Source organism: Equus caballus, chromosome 16 (assembly GCF_041296265.1).
Source record: "Equus caballus isolate H_3958 breed thoroughbred chromosome 16, TB-T2T, whole genome shotgun sequence".
Taxonomy (NCBI): domain Eukaryota; kingdom Metazoa; phylum Chordata; class Mammalia; order Perissodactyla; family Equidae; genus Equus; species Equus caballus.
In genome coordinates this window covers 75,598,968-75,620,837 of record NC_091699.1, presented here as the reverse complement: position 1 = coordinate 75,620,837, position 21,870 = coordinate 75,598,968, and the positions used below count along the sequence as shown (strand labels likewise).

The 21,870-nt window shown below is 36.4% G+C and overlaps 1 protein-coding gene across 11 annotated transcripts in view; it reads right to left on the bottom strand.

The window, feature by feature from the left end:
• TBC1D5 (TBC1 domain family member 5) overlaps positions 1–21,870 on the bottom strand; it is a 570,404-nt gene that overhangs the window by 417,319 nt on the left and 131,215 nt on the right. For 6 of the 11 annotated variants that reach the window (XM_070238099.1, XM_070238103.1, XM_023620885.2 and 3 more), the window contains exon 3: positions 17,892–18,094. The exons of the other annotated variants lie outside the window; for them this stretch is intronic. The gene's annotated coding sequence lies outside the window, so the exon portion shown is untranslated. The remainder of the gene's footprint in view (positions 1–17,891; positions 18,095–21,870) is intronic. 11 annotated transcript variants of the gene reach the window in all.

Sequence of the window (21,870 nt, the reverse complement as noted above, 5' to 3'; positions counted from 1 at the left end):
CAATAATAAAATATTAGTACCATAATGGTCAAATGACTACAAATTAAAGATTTTTAAAAATCCCCTTTACATGGGTCAGCTATTGACAGACTACAAAGTATTCATGACTGTGAATAACCTACAGTAATAATATCAAATTTCTACGTAAAATAGAAACACAGTTACCTCTCAATTACAAAGGATTCATTTTCTATTTGTCTTATTAAGTGTTCATATAACTTCTCCTTTCCAATTCATGATGCTTCTTTCAGGTCTACTAGGAACCACAAAGACTAGCAGAACTGCAAGGAAGAGGAGCTGAAACTGTTGATCAGTTTTACTATTCATTAAGTCTTTGTAAAAGTGAGTAAGAGGAAGGGGAAATGAAATAGATTCTGTTTTTTCCACATTTCACTTTTATCTAGAGTTTACCGTTTCTCCCTTATCAAAAAGTGAAAGTTATGTCTAGTGCATATACGTTAAAAACCTAAAAAAATTCACAATAAACTTGACAAAAAATGGGAACTGATGTTCCTTACATCATCCAGTTTAAAAAGGAAAATATCTTAAAATAACGTATTTATTTAAGAGTTAGCTGAGTACCTGCCGTAAAGTAAATAAGTATTTGCTGATCAAATGAATAGATGAATTCAGATTGTCTACTCTAGAAGCTGGTAACATTTTAGTCTATAAACAAATTACTGTTTCACATTCTCCCTACATTCCCAAACATCTTCTCCACTTAAAACTTTCCAATTCAATTAAAAATATTTAAGAACCATCTTCATGTGTTACTCAAAATATTCTACTAGAATAAAACTCCACAGATACAATAGTTCGCCTTGTTTAACTTAGAAAAACTGTTAGGATGGGAGTGGAGGTTCAAGGATGGACATCAGTATTAGCTTGCAAAGGAACACAAATGTGTCAGAATGAGATAGTTGGGATTTTTGCACTGTTAGTTTTTTGTGGTGAGGAAAATTGGCCCTGAGCTAACATCTGTTGTCAATCTTCCTCATTTTGCTTGAGGAAGACTGTCACTGAGCTAACATCTGTGCCAATCTTTCTCCTATTTTCTGTGTTGGATGCCGCCACAGCACGGCTCGAAGAGCAGTGTGTAGGTCCATGCCTGGGATCTGAATCTGCAAACCCCGGGCTGCCAAAGCAGAGAACACGAACTTCACCACCATGCCACCAGGCCAGCCCCTTGCACTAAGATTTTTGCAAACAAGTTTGTATTTATAAAGGGAAAGTCACTGCAAACAGTTTAAGTCAGTAACCTAAACACTGAAACTAAGTTCCCGATGACAAAAAGGCAACCCACTGGAGAAAAGTATATTTGAAGCCCAGAAAAGAGACAAATTAAATGATGTTTAATAATAAATATATTTAATAGGGAAACAGCTACGAAGGTGGTGAAGGAGTGCCCTGTGACACATGAACTATTCCCTCTGAAAATGAGAATGAGGCAGCCTCACCACAAATAATAGATATATTTCACATATTAGACCATGATATAATGTGGGTACATACCAAAAGAAGATGAGAGAGAACTTTTATTCTTGCTTAAAGAAGAATGCAATAAGCTAGAACCTGCATTTAGAGGAAATCAAAATAAAGTTATAAGCAGCATAAGTCATCTTATTTCTCACTATTAGTTCCATAACAGCAAGCGCTCCCAGACAGAGGACTAAGTAAACCAACAGTATACCAAACATACATCTCTGAGTAAATGTGTCCTAAGTGGACAAGTGAATGGATGGATGGATGGGAGATATCACTCAAAATGTCTTTCAGCTCAGTGACCAAGGAACTCATGCCAGGTTTTAGAGAAAGGTACGGTCTGCAAAGAATGGAAACTGGTTATTTAAACCCAAGAGGTGACCCACTAGAGGTGCTGTGGAGAATCGTAAACACAAGGCTGCTCAGTTTCTTGGTCTCATAATTGCTCCCGTTCCACCTGTTATCTTTCCTAACTTAAGCTCCTAACCTGGAGCTCAGCAAACAAGCTGTTTGAATTATGTCACAAGATGCCATGAGCAGTATCTACAGCCAGAGGGGGAGCTATATCACTACTGAGAGCTGGGAACTTGAGCAAGAATGGGTAGGAAGAGCAACATTCTTAGAATTCAGAAACAAATGAGAGTGACCCTAGAGGTCACATTATATCAGGAAGAAAATGCTAGAACTCCAAAGCTATTATTCTATGCCATAATCACTGACTGTGCTCCTGTGCTGAGGTGACTAGGAGAAAAATGAGTCATAAGGAACACAGCAGACCTTTAGCATTCGTAGATTTTTACATCCATGATTTCACCCTTATTCAAGCAATCCAGGACGTGAAGTACTTTATCATTTTTCTGATAAATGAATTTGAACTATAAGCCCCCTAAGGCTGGTGTGAGAAAGGAGTTGATGGCTCTGCTTCTGATCTTAATGTAGCTTGGCAGTTCTCTAGAACATACTACAGAAATATTTACACACTTGAGATTTTTCAAAAGCTTCAAGAGGTCTTTCACTCATAAATGCCTGATATATGTCTTAATTTCATTAATAAAATTTTTTTAACAAAAAATTCCTAAACTGGAAACCACCATTCATTTACATTGCTAAAACAAAAACCATGAAGGGGTGAGCAGAACGGGATGGACCCAAAGAAGTGGGAAGCAGCTAGTCATGATGCTTCTTGCATGTCACATATCCTGGAATTAATACAAAACTTGACGAAAGATTTTTAAAGATGGATCTGTGCCTACACACTCTGCCTTCCTTCCTATTATTAAGGATAAGCCATCCCTGCTCCTACCTAAGACCAAGCTCTCTACTCATGCACATTGCTGCAGCAACTGTCCACTTTCTTGTACCATCAGTTTATTCCTCTTATTGGAGCATTCCTAATACTAATATATGCTGCTTTTCTTCTACTTAAAAAAAAAACCCTCATTTAACCCCAACTTCCCTCTTGAGCTGTCACATTTATTTCTCCTCCCACTCTCCCTTGAAGCCACTCGAATCAGACTTTGATTCTCTACTGAAACTGCTCTCCTCAAAAGCACCAATGACCTCCCATTGCTAAATCCAACAGTCAACTCACAGTTCATCTATAACTTCACTCTTCAGGAAGATCTGTCACAAACGACCATTCCCCTTCCTTGAAACATTTGCATCACTTAGCTTTATTACCTTTCAGATATTCTGAAAGCCAAAGGAGTTTTCTTCCTACCTCACTGGTTTTCCTTCCCCGGCCTCCTAAACTAATTACTCTTCTCCTAATCCCTTTACTTAACCTGCCCCAAAGCTAAGACCTTCAATTGCCTCTAGCTGTATTCACTGCATTGCATCAATATTACCCCTCTAAAAATAAGATCTCCAACTGACAACTTCCACAGTTGTTCCTTCATCCCAGACCTCTCCCCTGAACTCTGGACCAGTATATCTATCTCCTTGGAACATAAACATCTCCAACTTACTATGTCCAAAACCAATCTCCTGACCTTCTCCCCGAAATGTACTCCCTTTTATAATTTTCCCCTTCTTCACTAAATAAAACTCTAACTTTCCTGTTATTCAGACCAAAAACATTACTGGAGTCATTCTTGACTCCTCTCTTTCTCTCATAACTCCAGTCCAATCCATCAGTAAATCCTGTTGTTCAAACCACAATTATCCCTCACCTCTAACCTTCACATGGTGCCCCTGCTACTGCCCCTGCTCCCTTAAAATCGATTCTCAACCCGGCAGACTGCAATTCTTTTAAACTATAAATCAGATAATGACGCTTGCTAACGGGTCCCCATGTCATTCAGAATAAAAGCCAAATGCACATCTTTGAAAGGCCTAGGTTTCCAGTGCCTCTCTAGTTTAATCCCTGCTACTCTCCCCTCACTTTGCTGCAGCCACACTGACCACTCTGCTGTTCGTTGAACACATCAGTAACATTCCCACATCAGAGCCTTTGCACTTCTTGTTCCGTCCGCTGGAGACACTCATTCCCTCACCTCATCAAGTCTTTACTAAAACGTTACCCTGTCACTGAGGCGTTCCCTCACTGCCCTATTTAAAATTTCCATCCCTCTCCCTATATTTGGAACTCTCTATCCTCCACTCCTTGCTTTACTTTCCTTCATAGCACCAGTATCATAACCACTATCTAGCACATATTTTACTTATTTATCCTGATTCTTGTAGACTTCTCTACCCTAAAATGCAAACTTAATCAAGTTAAGAATTTTTCTCTATTTTGTTTTCACTGTGATATCTCCTAGAACACTCTTCAGTGAGTAAGACTGGCTTCATATTTGTCAGGAGGAATAACTGATGGTAGAAAAAAAATGAGCAGGGGCGGCCCTGTGGCCAAGTGGTTAAGTTCATGCACTCCACCTAGGTGGCCTGGGGTTCACCAGTTCGGATCCTGGGCATAGACCTACACAACACTCATCAAGCCATGCTGTGGCGACATCCCACATAGAAGAACTAGAACGACTTTTACAACTAGGATATACAACCATGTAGTGGGGCTTTGGGGAGGGAAAAAAAAAATGAGGAAAGCTGGCAACGGACATTAGCTCAGGACCAATCTTCCTCACCAAAAAACAAAGAAAAAATTGAGCAAAGTCTTCAAAGTTCTGAGAAGAATTGTTTTAAATCTACAAATATATATCCACCTAAATTATCAATCAACTGTGAGAATACAAGAAAAATATTTTCTAATATGCACAACTCAGAAAATTCATCTTTCACAATTTAACCTGAAAAATTTTTTAAAGAAATCTAAGAATAAAGATGACAATAAGAAATAAAAAACATTGGAACTAACCCAGTAATATAATAACAAGAAATCTGAGAACGACATTTGACCAAAAGACCAAGGAAGCTCTGGTCCATATTAAAATAGAAGGTCTAGGTTAAATGAACTATTTCTTCAAAAAGAGAATAGAGGGTCCAGCCCCATGACCAAGTGATTAGGTTCATATGCTCTGCTTCGGCAGCCCAGGGTTCACCAGTTCAGATCCTGGGTGTAGACCTACACACTGCTCATCAAGCCATGCTGTGGCGACATCCCACATAGAAGAACTAGAATGACTTGAAACTAGGATATACAACTATGTACTGGGGTTTTCGGGAGAAAAAAAAAAAAAGAGGAAGATTGGCAACAGATGTTAGCTCAGGGCCAGTCGTCCTCACCAAAAAAGCATACCTTTAAAAAAAAAAAAGGGAGTACATAACCTTACAAAAATGTTATTTTACGATTTAGGAGCCTCGAAGTACAATTGCGATATGCTATCCATAAAAACAGAGAGACAGATTTCCTATGAGCATTACACAAAACAAATGGTAATTTACTAGTCTCATAAAAACGAAGAACTATAGACAAAAAAAGCAATGTAGATGCATGATACCAAATATAGTATGATTTTGAGAAAATGAAGAAAAGTAGAAATTTTTTATTCTGGAAAACAATATCCACTGGTTGGTTAATTCCAGAAGGAACACAGAATTAAGTGATACTTTGAATTGATGTATACTCAGTATATAAGAAATATTGGATATAATCATTTCTCTACAACAGTACTGTGCTGAAAGTCATTCCTCACTACCATAAGAAATCCTGACTATCAAAAAAAGATGGAAAATAAAAAGTACTGGAAAGAGGTAGAGAAACTGGAACCCTTAAATATCACTGGTAGGAATATAAAATGCTGCAGCCACTGTGGAAAACAATTTCGTGGTTCCTCAAAAAGTTAAAGAATTACAATACAACCCAGTAATTTTACTCATATGCATATACCTAAAAGAACTGAAAATAGGTACTCAAATAAGTACACATGTACACATAAATTCACAGAAGCACTATTCACAATAGGCAAAAGGTGGAAGGAAGCAAGCCAATTACTTATCTTTATATATACAGTGGAGTGTTATTCAGCTATGAAAAGGAATGAAGTACTGATACATGCTACAACATGGATGAACATTGAAAACATTATGCCAACTGAAAGAAGTCAGACATGAAACGTCATATACTGTATGACTGCATTTATATGAAATATTCAAAAGAGACAAATCCATACAGACAGAGTGCAGGCTGACAGATACCAGGGGTTGGGGGAATGAAGAGAAACTGTTTAAAGGGAAAGGCATTCTACTTTGGAGCGATGAAAATGTGTGGAACTAGAGAGGTGATGGTTGCACAACACTGTGAATGTACTAAATGCTACTGAATTGTTCAGTGAACTTTATGCCGTGAATTTCTCAATACGTTACTTTAAAATAAAAAGATACTTTGCTTTTAGATCAGACTTTTCCTATTTTCTTATTTTCAGAGTATTTAAGATTTCCATGATTTTCTTTAACACTGGAAGACTCTTAGGAACTAATATTTATGGTCTTGAAAAAGCATTTAACTGAAGTTCACTAATAATTTAAGCTTCATTTCTGTTTTTCCCCCCTGTTAAACTCAAGTAAAATTTTAAAAAAATAGGTTATATGTTTTAGTCTACGTGATAGGAATAGGGATTTTTGCTTTTTGGTTTCTTTCTCACATTTTTCTTATTTTTATTTTGTTCAGCTCTATTGAGGTATAATTGACCTCTATAATGTAATAAAATAGTAAGATATTTAATGCGTGATGATTTGATATAAATATACAATGTAAAATGATTCCCACCATCTACTGAATTATCACATAAATCACTGCACATATTTATCTTTTTTCCTTCTTTTTTTTTTTGGTGAGAACATTTAAATTCTAGTCTCAGCAAATTTCAACTATATAATACAGTGTTATCAACTAGTCACCATGTTATACATGAGATCCTCAGATCTTATTCATCTTATAACTTTGTCTGTTTGTACCTCTCCCTATTTCCCCTACTCCCAACCCCTGGCAACTACTTTTCCACTGTTTCTATGAGTTTGACTTTTTTCTTTTAATTCTTAAGAATGTGGAACACGAGAGAGGTGGTGGTTGCACAACACTGTGAATGTACTAAATGCTACTGAATTGTTCACTTAATGTCGTGAATTTCCCAATAAGTCATTCTTAATCACTCAATAAGTGATTCTTCACATAAGTGATACCATGCAGTATTTGTCTTTCTCTGTCTGGCTTACTTCACTTAGCATAATGCCCTCAAGGTCCATCCGTGTTGTTGCAAACGGCAAGACTTCCTTCTTTCTCATGTCTGAATAACATTCCATTGTATGTACATATCTTCTTTATCCACTCATCTATTGATGGACACTCAGGCTTTTCCATATCTTGGCTACTGTGAATACTACTACAGTGAACATGGGACTGAAGATATATTTTTTATATCTTATTTTCATTTCCTTTGGATATATATCCAGAAGTTGAATTGCTGGATCATAGGGTAGTTCTATTTTTAATTCCTGGAGGATCTCCATAGTGGCTGCACCAATTTACATTGCCACCAACAGTGCACAAGGGTTCCCTTTTCTCCACATCCTCATCAACACTTGTTTCCTCTTGTCTTTTTGATGACAGACATTATGACAGGTGAGGTGATATCTCACTGTGGTCTTGATTAGCATTTCCCTGATGATTAGTTATGTTGAGCACCTTCTCTGGTACCTGTTCGCCATCTGTATGTCTTTTCTAGAAAGATGTTTATTCAGTTCCTCTGTCCATTTTTTAATCAGATTGTGTTTTTGCTATTGAGTTTTGTGAGTTCTCTCTCTATATTAGATATTAACCCCTTATCAGATATACGATTTGCAAATACTTTCTCCTATTCAGCACACTGCCTTTTCAGTTTGTTGATGATTTCCTTTGCTGTGCAGTACCTTTTAGTTTGATGTAGTCCCACTTGTTGACTTTTGTTTTTGTTGCCTTTGCTTTTGGTGTTAAATTCAAAAATTCATTATCAGGACCAATGTCAAGCAGCATACCCGTTTGCTTCTAGGAGTTTTATCGTTTCAGGTCTTATATTCAAGTCCTTAATCCATTTGGAGTTGGTTTTTGTGTATGGCATAAGATAGGAGTCCAATTAATTCTTTTGCATGTGGCTGTCCAATTTTCCCAACATTATTTATTGAAGAGACTGTCCTTTCCACATTGTATATTTTCTCCTTTGTCATAAATTAATTGATCATACATGTGTGGGTTTATTTCTGGGGTCTCTATTCTGTTCCATTAACCTACGTGTCTGTTTTTACAACAATACCATACTGTTTAGATTACTATAGCTTTGTAATATAGTTTGAAATCAGGAAGCGTGATGCCTTTAGCCTTGTTCTTCTTTCTCAAGATTACTTTGGTTATTTGGGGTCTTCTCTGGTTCCATACAAATTTTAGGACTCTTTTTCTCTATTTCTGTGAAAAATGACATCGGACTTTAGATTTCATTAAATCTGTAGACTGTTTTGGGTAGTATGGACAGTTCCATAATATTAATTTTTCTAATCCATGAGTACAGAATATCTTTCCATTTATTTGTGTCTTCTTCCGTTCCTTTTATCAACGTCTTATAATTTTCTGCGTATAGATCTTTCACCTCCTTGCAATTTATTCCTACATATTTTATTCCTTTTGATGCAATTGTAAATGAAATTGTTTTCTTAATTCCTCTTTCTGATAATTCATTGTTAGTGTATGGAAGTGCAACTGATTTTTGTGTGTTGATTTTGTATCCTGCAGCTTTACCGAATATGTTTATTAGTTCTAACAGTTTTTTGAAGAAGTCTAGGGTTTTCTACTAACAATGTCATACCTCTGCAAATAGAAACAGTTTTACTTCTACCTTTCCAATTTGGATGCCTTTTATTTCTTTTCCTTGCCTGACTGCTCTAAGACTTCTGGTACTATGTTGAATAAAAGTGGCAACATTGGTTATTTGTATATGGGAAACATTATCTCATTCCTTGTGGTTGCTCAATGCAAAAACAATCTTGATAAATAGCCCAAGTAAAGAACAGTCAGGTCTTTGCAAAAAAAAAAGCAATGAGCTTGGGCATATTCCTGATCTTAGAGGAAAAGCTTTTAGCTTTTTACCTTTGAGCATGATGTGAGCTATGGATTTGTCATATATGGCCTTTATTATGTTGAGGTACACTCCTAGTATACCCAATTTGTTGAGAGTTTATATCATGAATGGATGTTGAATTTTGTCAAATGCTTTTTCTACATCTACTGAGATGATCATGATTTTTAATCTTCATTTTATTAATGTGGTGTATCACACTGATTGATTTGTTGATGATGAACCATCCTTGCATCCTCTGAATAAATCCCACTTAATTATGATGTATGGTCCTTTTAACGTACTGCTGAATTCAGGTTGCTGAGGATTTTTGCATATGTGTTCATCAGGGATATTAGCCTGTAATGTTCTTTTCTTATAGTATCCTTATCTGGTTGTGGTATCAGGGTAAAAATGGCTTTGGATGTTTTCCCTCGTCTTCTGGATTTTGGAAGAGTTTGAGAAGGATTATCATTAATTCTACTTTAAATGTTTGGTAGAATTCACCAATGAAGCCATCTCGTCCTGGACTTCTCTTGGTTGGAAGGTTTTTGATAACTGATTCAAGCTCCTTACTAGTAATTGGTCCGTTGACATATTCAGTTTCTTCATCGTTCAGTCTTGGTAGGTTGTATGTTTCTAGGAATTTATCCATTTCTTCTAGGTTGTACAATTTGTTGGTGTACAACTGTTTTTAGTGGTCTATTATGATCCTTTGTATTTCTGTGGTATCAGCTGTAATGTCTCCTCTTTCATTTCTAATTTTATTTGAGTCCTGTCTTTTTTTCTCCTTGGTATGTCCAGCTTAAGGTTTGTCTATTTTGTTTATCCTTTTAAAAAGACTGGCTCTTAGACTCATTGATACTTTCTCTTGTCATTTAAGTCTTTATTCCATTTATTTCTGCTCTTTGTTACTTCCTTTCTTCTACTAACGTTGTGCTTAGTTTGTTCTTCTTTTCCAGGTTCCTTTAGGTATAATGTTAGGTTGTTTATTTGAGCTCTTTCTTTTTTCTTAATGTAGGTGTTTATTGCTATGAATGTCCCTCTTTTTTTTTTTAATTGAGTTAATGATAGGTTACAATCTTGTGAAATTTCAGTTGTACATTAATGTTTGTCACTCGTGTTGTAGGTGCACCACTTCACCCTTTGTGCCCACCCCCCACCCCACCTTTCCCCTGGTATCTACTAAACTGTTCTTAGTCCTTAATTTTAAATTCCTCATGAGTGGAGTCATACACACATTATCCTTCTCTTGCTGGCTTATTTCACTTAACATAATTCCCTCAAGGTCCATCCCTGTTATTGCAAATGGAATGATTTTGTTCTGTTTTACAGCTGAGTAGTATTCCATTGTATATATATACCACATCTTCTTTATCCATTCGTCTGTTGATGGGCACTTAGGTTGCTTCCATGTCTTGGCTATTGTACATAATGCTGCAATGAACATTGGGGTGCATAGGACTTTTGGGATTGCTGACTTCAAGCTCTTTGGATAAATACCCAGTAGTGGGATGGCTAGATTGTATGGTAGTTCTATTTTTAATTTTTTGAGGAATCTCCATACTGTTTTCCATAGTGGCTGCACGAGTTTGCATTCCCACCAGCAGCATATGAGGGTTCCTTTTCCTCCACAACCTCTCCAACATTTGTTACTATTAGTTTTAGATATTTTTGTCATTCTGATGGGTGTAAGGTGATATCTTAGTGTAGTTTTGATTTGCATTATCCTGACGATCAGGAACGATGAGCATCTTTTCATGTGCCTATTGGCCATCCGTATGTCTTCTATGGAGAAATGTCTGTTCATGTCTCCAGCCCATTTTTTGATTGGGTTGTTTCATTTTTTGTTGTTGAGTTGTGAGAGCTCTTTATATATTATGGATATTAAGCCTTTGTCAGATATATGACTTGCAAATATTTTTTCGCAGTTAGTGGGTTGTTTTTTTGTTTCAATCCTGTTTTCATTTGCCTTGAAGAAGCTCTTTAGTCTGATGAAGTCCCATTTGTTTATTCGTTCCATTGTTTCCCTTCTCTGACAAGGCATGGTGTCCGAAAAGATCCTTTTAATACTGATGTCAAAGAGTGTACTGTTTACGTTTTCTTCCAGAAGCCTTATGGTTTCAGGTCTCACCTTTAGGTCTTTGATCCATTTTGACTTTATTTTGGTGAATGGTGAAAAAGAATGGTCAATTTTCATTCTTTTATATGTGGCTTTCCAGTTTTCCCAGCAGAATTTGTTGAAGAGACTTTCTTTTCTCCATTGTATGCCCTCAGCTCCTTTGTCAAAGATAAGCTGTCCATAGATGTGTGGTTTTATTTCTCGGCTTTCAATTCTGTTCCATTGATCTGTGCACCTGTTTTTGTACCAGTACCGTGCTGTTTTGATTACTGTAGCTTTGTAGTATGTTTTGAAGTCAGGGATTGTTATGCCTCCCGTTTTGTTCCTTTTTCTCAGGATTGCTTTAGAAATTCAGGGTCTTTTCTTGCCCCATATGAATTTTAGGATTCTTTGTTCTAATTCTGTAAAGAATGTCACTGGGATTCTGATTGGGATGGCGTTGAATCTGTAGATTGCTTTAGGTAGAATGGACATTTTAACTATGTTTATTCTTCCAATCCATGTACATGGAATGTCTTTCCATCTCCTTATGTCGTCATCCAATTCTCTCAGAAAGGCCTTGTAATTTTCATTATATAGGTCCTTCACTTCCTTAGTTAAATTTACCCCAAGGTATTTCATTCTTTTTGTTGCAATTGTGAATGGTATTGTATTCTTGAGTTCTTTTTCTGTTGGTTCATTACTGGAGTATAGAAATGCTACTGATTTATGCAAATTGATTTTATACCCTGCAACTTTGCTATAGTTGTTGATTACTTCTAACAGTTTTGCAATGGATTCTTTGGGGTTTTCTATATTTAAGATCATGTCGTCTGCAAACAGCAAGAGTTTCACTTCTTCCCTCCCTATTTAGATTCCTTTTATTCCTTTTTCTTGCCTGATTGCTCTGGCCAGGACCTCCAGTACTATGTTAAATAAGAGTGGTGATAGAGGGCATCCTTGTCTCGTTCCTGTTTTCAGGGGGATGGGGTCCAGTTTTTGCCCATTGAGTATGATGTTGGCTATGGGTTTGTCGTATATGGCCTTTCTTATGTTGAGGTAGTTTCCTTCTATGCCCATTTTGTTAAGAGTTTTTATCATACATGGCTGTTGGATCTTGTCAAATGCCTTCTCTGCATCTATTGAGATGATCATGTGGTTTTTATTCCTCAGTTTGTTGATGTGGTGTATCACGTTGATTGATTTGCGGATGTTGAACCATCCCTGTGTCCCTGGTATGAATCCCACCTGACCATGATGTATGATCCTTTTGATGAATTGCTGAGTTCTGGTTTCCAAAATTTTGTTTAGAATTTTTGCATCTATGTTCATCAGTGATACTGGCCTGTAGTTCTCTTTTTTCATGGTATCCTTGTCAGGTTTTGGTATCAGCGTGATGTTGGCCTCATAGAATGTGTTAGGAAGTGTTCCATCTTCCCTAATTTTTTGGAATAGCTTGAAAAGGATAGGTATTAAATCCTCTCTGAAAGTTTGGTAGAATTCCCCAGGAAAGCCATCTGGTCCTGGGGTTTTATTCTTTGGGATGTTTTTGATTGCTGTTTCAATCTCTTTCCTTGTGATTGGTCTGCTCAAATTGTCTGCCTCTTCTTGAGTGAGCTTTGGGAGATTGTAGGAGTCCAAGAATTTATCCATTTCCTCTAGGTTATCCATTCTGTTGGCATATAGTTTTTTGTAGTATTCTCTTATAATCTGTTGTATTTCTGCAGAGTCTGTTGTTATTTCTCCTCGCTCATTTCTGATTTTGTTTATTTGAGCTTTCTCCCTTTTTTTCTTTGTAAGTCTGGCTAGTGCTTTGTCAATTTTATTTATCTTCTCAAAAAACCAGCTCTTTGTCTCATTGATCCTTTCTACTGCCTTTTTTGTTTCAATAGTATTTATTTCTGCTCTGATTTTTATTATTTCTCTCCTTCTGCTGACTTTGGGCTTCATTTGTTCTTTATTCTCTAGTTCAGTTAGGTGTGCTTTAAGGTTGCTTATTTGGGATTTTTCTTGTTTGTTAAGATGTGCCTGTATTGCGATGAATTTTCCTCTTAATACAGCTTTTGCTGTATCCCATATGAGTTGGTATGGCATGCTATCATTTTCATTTGTTTCCAGGTATTTTTTAATTTCTTCTTTAATTTCTTCAGTGATCCATTGCTTGTTCAGTAGTGTGTTGTTTAGTCTCCACATCTTTGTGCCTTTCTCAGCTTTTTTCTTGTAATTAATTTCTAGCCTTATAGCACTATGATCGGAAAAGATGCTTGTTATTATTTAAATTTTTTTAAATTTGTAGAGGCTTGCCTTGTTTCCCAACATATGGTCTATCCTAGAGAATGTTCCATGTGCACTTGAGAAGAATGTGTATTCAGCTCCTTCAGGGTGGAGTGATCTATATATGTCTATTAAGTTCAATTGTTTTAGTTTTTCATTCAGCTCCACTATTTCCTTGTTGATTTTCTGTCTGGATGATCTGTCCATTGATGTGAGTGGGGTGTTGAGGTCCCCTACTATTATTGTGTTGTTTTTAACATCTTCCTTTAGGTCTGTTAATAGTTGCTTTATGAATCTTGGCGCTCCTGTGTTGGGTGCATAGATATTTATAAGCGTTATTTCTTCTTGATGAAGTGTCCCTTTGATCATTATATATTGTCTCTCTGTGTCTCTCTTTACCTGTCTTATTTTGAAATCCACTTGGTCTGATATAAGAATTGCAACACCTGCCTTTTTTTCCTTGCTATTTGCTTGAAGTATTGTCCTCCACCCCTTCACCCTGAGTCTGTGTTTGTCCTTGGGGCTGAGGTGTGTTTCTTGGAGGCAACAAATTGTTGGATCTTGTTCTTTAATCCATTTTCCCACTCTGTGTCTTTTTATTGGAGAGTTCAATCCGTTTACATTGAGAGTGATTATTGATGCATGTGGACATAATGCTGTCAATCTGTGGCTCGTTATCTTGTTTTCCTGTGTTTCTTTTCCTGTGTGCTTTAGACTACCCATTTAATACTGCAATTTCTTATGCTGGGTTTCTTAGATTTTTCCTTATTTATGATTTGTGACGCTGTTCTGTATTTATTTTACTGTGTACCTTGAAGTTTGTATTTAGAATCTCGTGTATAATATAGTCTATTCTCTGGTGGTCTCTTACCTACTTGACCAATACTGATTTAGACCCTTTGCTCTTCCCCTCCTAAATAATTATTTTCATTTCTTATTCCAACTCGTGTTATGAATTTGTAGTTAGAGTGATAATATCATCCTTGCTTTGGTAGTTTCCTTACCTTTACCTTAATGCTATAGTTGAATATTTGCCATCCTGTTCTGGTTCTATCCATCGGTCTCCCTAGTCTGTGGATTGTGACCCCTTTCTCCCTTTTTTCTTTTTTCAGGTATGAGAGCCTTCTTGAGGATTTCTTGTAGTGGAGGGCTTTTAGTTACAAATTCCCTTAACTTTTGTTTGTCTGGAAAAGGTTTAATTTCTCCCTCATAGCTGAAGGAAATTCTTGCTGGATAGACTATTCTTGGCTGAAGATTTTTATCTTTTAAAGCTTTGAATATGTCACTTCATTCTCTCTTACCTTGTAAGGTTTCTGTAGAGAAATCCACTGACAGTCTGATAGGGGTTCCTTTATAGGTTATTCTCTTCTTTTTTCTTACTTCCCTGAGTATTCTTTCCTTATCTTTCCTTCTTGCCAATTTTACTACTATGTGCCTTGCAGTAGGTCTTTTTACACTGACAAATCTAGGAGATCTGAAAGCTTCCTCTACACACATTTCTCTGTCAATCCCTAGATTTGGCAAGTTCTCGTCAATAATTTCGTTAAGCACACTTTCTGCTCCATTTTTCTTTTCCACGTTCTCGGAAATTCCTATGATCCTTATGTTCTTACTCCTCATTGAATCCACTATCTCTCGGAGATTTTCCTCGTTTTTTTTAATTCTTAGTTCTCTTTCTTCCTCTGTCTGGCACCATTCAGCCTGTCTATCTTCAATTATGCTAATTTTCTCTTCTATGGTGTCTACACGGGCATTCAGAGAATTAGTATTCTATTTTATCTGGTCCATTGTGTTTTTCATCTCAAGTAATTCTGTTTGATTCTTCTTTATGATTTCAATCTCTTTTGTGAAGTAACTCCAGAACTCGGCTTATTTCTCTATCTTTCTCTCTACCTCATTGAGTTTTTTGATTATAGCTGCTCTGAACTCATTATCACTTAGTTTACCTAATTCCAAGTCCTCAGGACTTAATTCTATGTTTTTATTGTTTTCCTTCTGTTCTGGGGCTTTTATAAACTGCTGGATGGTAGAGGAGCGGTTTATTCGCATGATGGTAGAATTCGGTTGCAGTTACAGCCTGTCGCCACTAGATGGGGGTCGAGAGCCGCGTGTTATGAGCTCTCCGCCTTCGGGCAAGATGGCTGCACCCAGTGGCTTTGCCAGGAGGGAAAGGCTGCTATTCTCGCGTGCCGATGTGGATTCAGATCAGTTCTGTTCTCTGGTCTCCTAAGGCCCTTGATTTATAGGGTCCCCACGGACGGAAGCTTTCCCCCCGTCAGCGGGTCTCCACTGAACCAGCGGCAGGAGTCCTGGATGATCCCCCGGTCGCGCGGCCCCTCCCCCGCTCCTTCCCGACCCACGCAGCAGCGATGGCAGACTCTAGGGGAGGGAGCGAGGTTCTCTCCTACCGTTCCAGCGCCTCCGAGGGTGTCTGCAAGGTTTATGATCTCCGCCTTCTTGGTATTGTAGGTCTCTAACGTGTTGGCATTAGATTTATTCTCTGAAATTCAGTTTGTCCAATCCTTTGTTGTATTTTGGAGGGGAGAGAATCCCGGGTCAGCTCACCCCGCCATTTTGCCTGAGGTACCGCCTATGAACTTCCCTCTTAGAACTCATTTTGCTGCACTGGATTAGGAATAATTTTTATCTTCTTTTTACTTTTCTATATATACCAAGCTTTCTAACACAATATATCTCTCTTAACATCAGAAAAAATGCTTGCAATTTATTAAAAGTATAAAAATAGTAAATAAAATGGCAATGGGTAACAGAAGTGACAAGTTTGGAAAAGAATCTGGGTTATCCTAAGCTGATAATACAGGACTTAACAAGTTAAAAGTGTTTTAAACCAAGAATAATTTGAAGGCATCAGTATACACATACAATTTACACAGATAGAACGAATGAGAATAAAAAAATATACAACTTACTATAAAGGGCTGATTCTATCAAAGATTTGACCCCATTACAAATTTGGAGAACTGATCATTTGTACCTGTGTTCTTACTATACAAAAATGAAATAAGTGTTCTATTGTTTCCCAGCAATTACCCAGTTTTTTCACCAGGTCATTTGATAGCTTGTAGTGAATGGTGAGAGAGCACAGAGAAGACAGGAGAAAAGGCAGCTTGACTGAGACAGAAAATAAATCGCCTGACTGCATTTACTTTCCCAATAAGTCAGTCATGAACAAACATCTCAGTAATCTAAAGTATGGTTTTTGCAACTGAAAAGATGATCCATTATTGGATAGGGAAATACATTTAGTTATGGGCAGCAGCATCTAGTAAACGAAATATACAAAAAATAGAAAAAGGCACAACCTCCAGGTAGCTTGGGTAAGAAATGTTTCAATTTTTGTTTCAGTTTCATGTATACATTTATCTCTGTGGAAAATAGCTCATAAATGTAAAATTTATTTCTTACTATTGATTGTGGTAAAAAAAAAAAATTGTGAATGCTACCTATCTGAGAAACCTTCAACTCTAAGTTCAATCACTCTAATTCTGCTACTCCTCTAACAAATTTAATGCATGTCTGGAGGTAGGGAAATAGGTGAGAAGGCAAGGGGAAGAGAAAAGGAAAGAGATATGGACACCAAAAGTGTTCCCTAAGGAATGTGCTAGAAGTCTGCTGCTGGGAAAACATTTTCAAAGCCCCCCAAAGGCTCACTTAAAAAAGAATGAAAAAACAAGGAAAACGAAAAGACTGGAAGCTAGTGAATAGATACAGGAGGTAGAATGAAACCGATCAGGGAACCCCGTTAACTATGTTAACAGAGACAACATAGAGTAACTGTGTTAGAGGGCAGCATTATTCCCTGAGGAAGCCTACAACATAAATCTGGCAGAAGTGTATAAATACACAAATATATACATACACACACACTTTTTGTACACAAATCTATAGCAGACATTACTAGAGTAAGGTGTTGTCACAGAATGAATGTTTATGTCCCCCCAAAACTTATATGTTGAAATCTTATTTTCCAATGTAATGGTATTAGTAGTGAGGGCTTTGCTAGTGATTAGGTAATGAGGGTGGAGCTCTCATGAATGAGATTAGTGCCTTATAAAAGATTCCAGAGAGCTCTCTCATTCTATCCACCAGGTGAGAACACAGCAAGATGGCTGTCTATGAACCAGGAAGCAGGCCCTTCCCAGACACCAATCTGCTGGTACCTTATCTTGGACTCCCCAGCCTCCAGAACTGTGAAAAATAAATTTCTATTTTTTTTTTAATTTTTTTTTAAAGATTTTTATTTTTTTTCCTTTTTCTCCCCAAAGCACCGTGGTACATAGTTGTATATTCTTCGTTGTGGGTCCTTCTAGTTGTGGCATGTGGGACGCTGCATCAGCGTGGTTTGATGAGCAGTGCCATGTCCGCGCCCAGGATTCAAACCAACGAAACACTGGGCCGCCTGCAGTGGAGCGCACGAACTTAACCACTCGGCCAGGGGGCCAGCCCCTCTATTGTTTATAAATCAGCCAGTCTATGGTATTTTTGTTATGGCAGCCAGAAAAGACTATGTACATTTTGCATAAATATATGCTTACCTTTCAGGAGAAGTTTACTGATCCACTAATCTATTTGACCATTGAAAATGCATGCTGCTCTTGTTATGGGTCAAAGATGACTTCAGGCTTGGTACAACAGAGTTCTCTAAATACAAGTCTCGGTTGGCAAATAGGAAATAAATCAAGAAATAGAGATCGGCTGAGTTCTCCCTCAACTGAGCTTCTGGAAAAACAGCAAATACCTAGAAAAGTAAGTAAGTAAAATAGTTTCAAATATTCTTATTCCAGAAGGAAAGGTAAAGCAAAGCAAACAATGCAAAAGCAGGCTGAAAATATTTGTCATAATATTTTATGCTCTTAGGGGACAAATGTTAGCCTACTCATTAATCACTCTTTTCATCACCTATTTTAACTCCTGGAAGAAAGGGAGTCATTTTATAATACCTATGATAAAAGGCATTATAATACCAAAAAAATCCAAAACATTGCAATATAAAACAAATTACCTCTTATTTCATTTCATTGAAATGATAAAAAAGTGTTCAAATAATGAACATGCTATTCTAATATATAGTAAAATAATATCAAGTATTAAAATCACATAAAATAAAAAGTGGAAATTAGATATTTGAAAATAAATGTGAAAAAAAAATTCCAGGGAAAATAGATTCCAGAACACTAATAAAATGTAAAATTAGAATACAGATGTTTCAGTGTGGCAAGTAAATATTATATGTAAATTAAAAATTAATTTCCATAGTCTTTTTGCCCAGAGAAAAAAAATCTTATCATCTTTAGTAACATACTTCTACAAATTATATGACATAAATATATCTACATAAAATCTGCAAGAATGACAACTGAATTTCCTAAATAACTACCCAATTTAAGTAAAGGATTTCTTAATAATAAATTACTAAACATATTATTATCACTCTCCTCTACATTTCTTTCTATATTAGCTTTCTTTCTTAGAGCTTATTGGCGGCTCAGCATATGTACAAAAGGTCAACAGCAGTTAGGTAATATAATGCAAAACATAAATCAATAACATAGAACTGAAAAATATTATGATAAGAGTTGTAACTGAAACCTACTGACATTCAAAAGACAGTAATTTCTTAAAACATACTTTAGCATCATATGCTACTAAAACCAAATAACAAACTATGATTTCTAAAGAATACAAATGCATGTGGCATTGATCTCTAGACAGATTTCCAGAAACTGTTTTATGCTCCTGTAATAAATACAATTCATGTTTTGTTTGTTTGATAAAGAGAATGATTTATCACATTGTGATGTAGTATTTCCTTATTTTAACTTTCAAGCTTATCCAGAAAGTTACAAACAACACGTTTCTAAATTATGTAACATGCTTATGGAAAACATCTAAATATTGTCAGTGGTTCCTTGGACAACAAAATAGTTACATGGCTTCTCTGTACGGTTGAACTAAAAACTGCTACATCACGAAAATAAAGCATGTCTCTATTTTTCATCTTTCCCTTGTAAAAATACAGACCATTTTTATTCTATGGATGACTCTTTAGAGTGAAAGACATTCAAATCTCTTTCAATTATCCCAACATATGTGTATCTGATGAATGTTTATGCAACACTTAATATATATTGCCAGACTACTGTGTCAATACTGTTCAGAGAACGATGGCTATTTCTTCAGAAAGTGTGACAGTAACCAAAAGAAAAAGTGACACTACAATCAGTGTCCTGAGTAGTTGTAATTTGTTTTGTTTCTAAAGACACACTTTACACCCAGGTCAATTTTACATTTCTTACACTGCTGGGATTGTAATTTACTTTCTTGTTCTGACAGGATATATCCAATAAAAGATCTCATTGACATCCACCAGAGAAACCAAGGGAAGAAAAAGACTAAAGGCAGAATTAGGAAACATGGAAGGCTCTCTGTACAGTAATGCTGTATGAAACAACCAAACACCCCCAGCAATCCATATGCAGAAGGAATGTTTACCATAGTTGCACTGAAAGGATCTATCAGTTCTTTTTCTAGTTATTCTCTATGGAATTGCATAAATATTGAGAAATCTAGAAATAGATATACACATGCACATATAAAAATTATTGTCAGTGTATAAGTTACTGCTGCCCTGGGACTGCAATAATTTATGTAACATCTGTTTTCATATTTTTCTAATTTTTTTCCTAATTAACATGCATATTTAACGCATAAATGCCCAGACCACCTCTTTTTTCTGCTGACTATGCCTCTTTATTTTTGAAGTTGTGCACTCCTAGGGAGAATTCAGGATAGATGGAAATCAAAATCTTACTGAAAGCACTAATTTTAAAATGTAAACAACAGTACTAAACGAATTTTCAAGAAAATACTAAAGTCTTTAAGAGTTTTCACAGAACATTTCAATGTGCCAATAATAGTCATGCAGTAAATTAAGGTCCAAATACCAAAAAGCAACATAAAAGCATAATTCCAATATTGTATTAATCTTCCTGATTTCTTTTTCACTTTTATAAGAGCTGAGAAACCTATTATAATATCTATGATTTCTTGTCTTTGTGAGTTTTGGTAGTACTTCAAAAATGTTATGCCTTAGGCAACTAACATAAATGAACACATTCCATACAGTAAACATCAAGAAGTGTGTAACTGATTATATCTTTTTTGAGTTGTAAACTTTAAATACTGTGCAGATGTGAAGAAAGGGGAAAGGTTTTTACTCTAAAGCTCACTCAAGTACAATCAACTTCTGGAAGTTCTCAATCTGTACTGGGAAATTCAAAGTTGAAATATTACTAATCTTTATTTTTAATAGACAAAGTAAAATTAGAGGCTGATCAAACTAATGCTACAATAACTAAAATATTCCCAAATAACAATGCTTAACATGCCAACACTGTGACTCCATCTGTACTTACCTAACTTTAGAATTAATCACTTTGTATTTTAATTACCTAGTTATGCATTTCAATCAGCCATTTAATATTTCTTATCAGTTTATAGGGCTGTTCTAGGCCTTTTAGACACTGAAACTGTCTTAGCTCTTCTACAACTAACATTTTACTTGGGGAAACAGACAGTATCCAATAATCATGCAAATACATAATTGCAAACAGAGATCAATGCTATTAAAAATATGGGGGCTGGGGGAAAGCCATGAGATTTTATAACAGGAGACTTGATTTAGCCCAGAGTTCAGCAAAGACCTAAAGAGGAGATCTGAAAGCTATGGAAAGTGCTCCTGGGCACAGCAAGTGCAAAGGTCTAAAGCAGTAATGAGATGAGCACATTCAAAGTCAAGAAAGAGAGGCAGAGAGGCTAGTCACAGCTAGACAGGGAAAGTATGTGAAACAAAATGGGGCAGAAAAAGTAAGTAAGGCAAAATCATGGAATGGTTTTAAACAAGGTATGACAATCAACTGTACACTGAAAAAAATATCAAATTTGGCTGAATTACAGAGAGGGGCAAGAGGAGGCAGAGGAGGAGTTAGGTCAGAGATGACAGTAACTTAGACTAAGGTGATGGTGATGAAGACGGAGAACAACAAGTAGAAAGAGATTTATAGAAGAACAAACAGCAGAATTTAGTGAAAGACCAAATTTTGTGGAGGATGCAAATGGATAGCAATTCTGTTCACTGATGAAAGGAACCCTGGAAGAAGATCAGTTTGTTGGAAGAAAGAGCCTAAGTTTAGACTTGGACATGTTAAGGAGTTATCTGTTGGAGATGTCCTGTAGGTATTTCAATGTAAACATCTGGAGCTATAAGAAGAGTGTGGAGCTTTAAGAAACGTCTGGGCTAGAATCAAGTGTAGATTTTACCAGAATATGGATAGTAAAAAAAGAGGCCTACATTCTGTGTCCAAAGGAAAATTCCTTCACACATCCAGTATCTTCCTCGTTTCTAGCTATCATACCACATCAGAACAGGAAAATACATATTTCATAATTTGACAAACTCACTTAGCCTATAATTGGTTAACTCCAATAAGTTGCTAAATAATAGTCATCATTTTA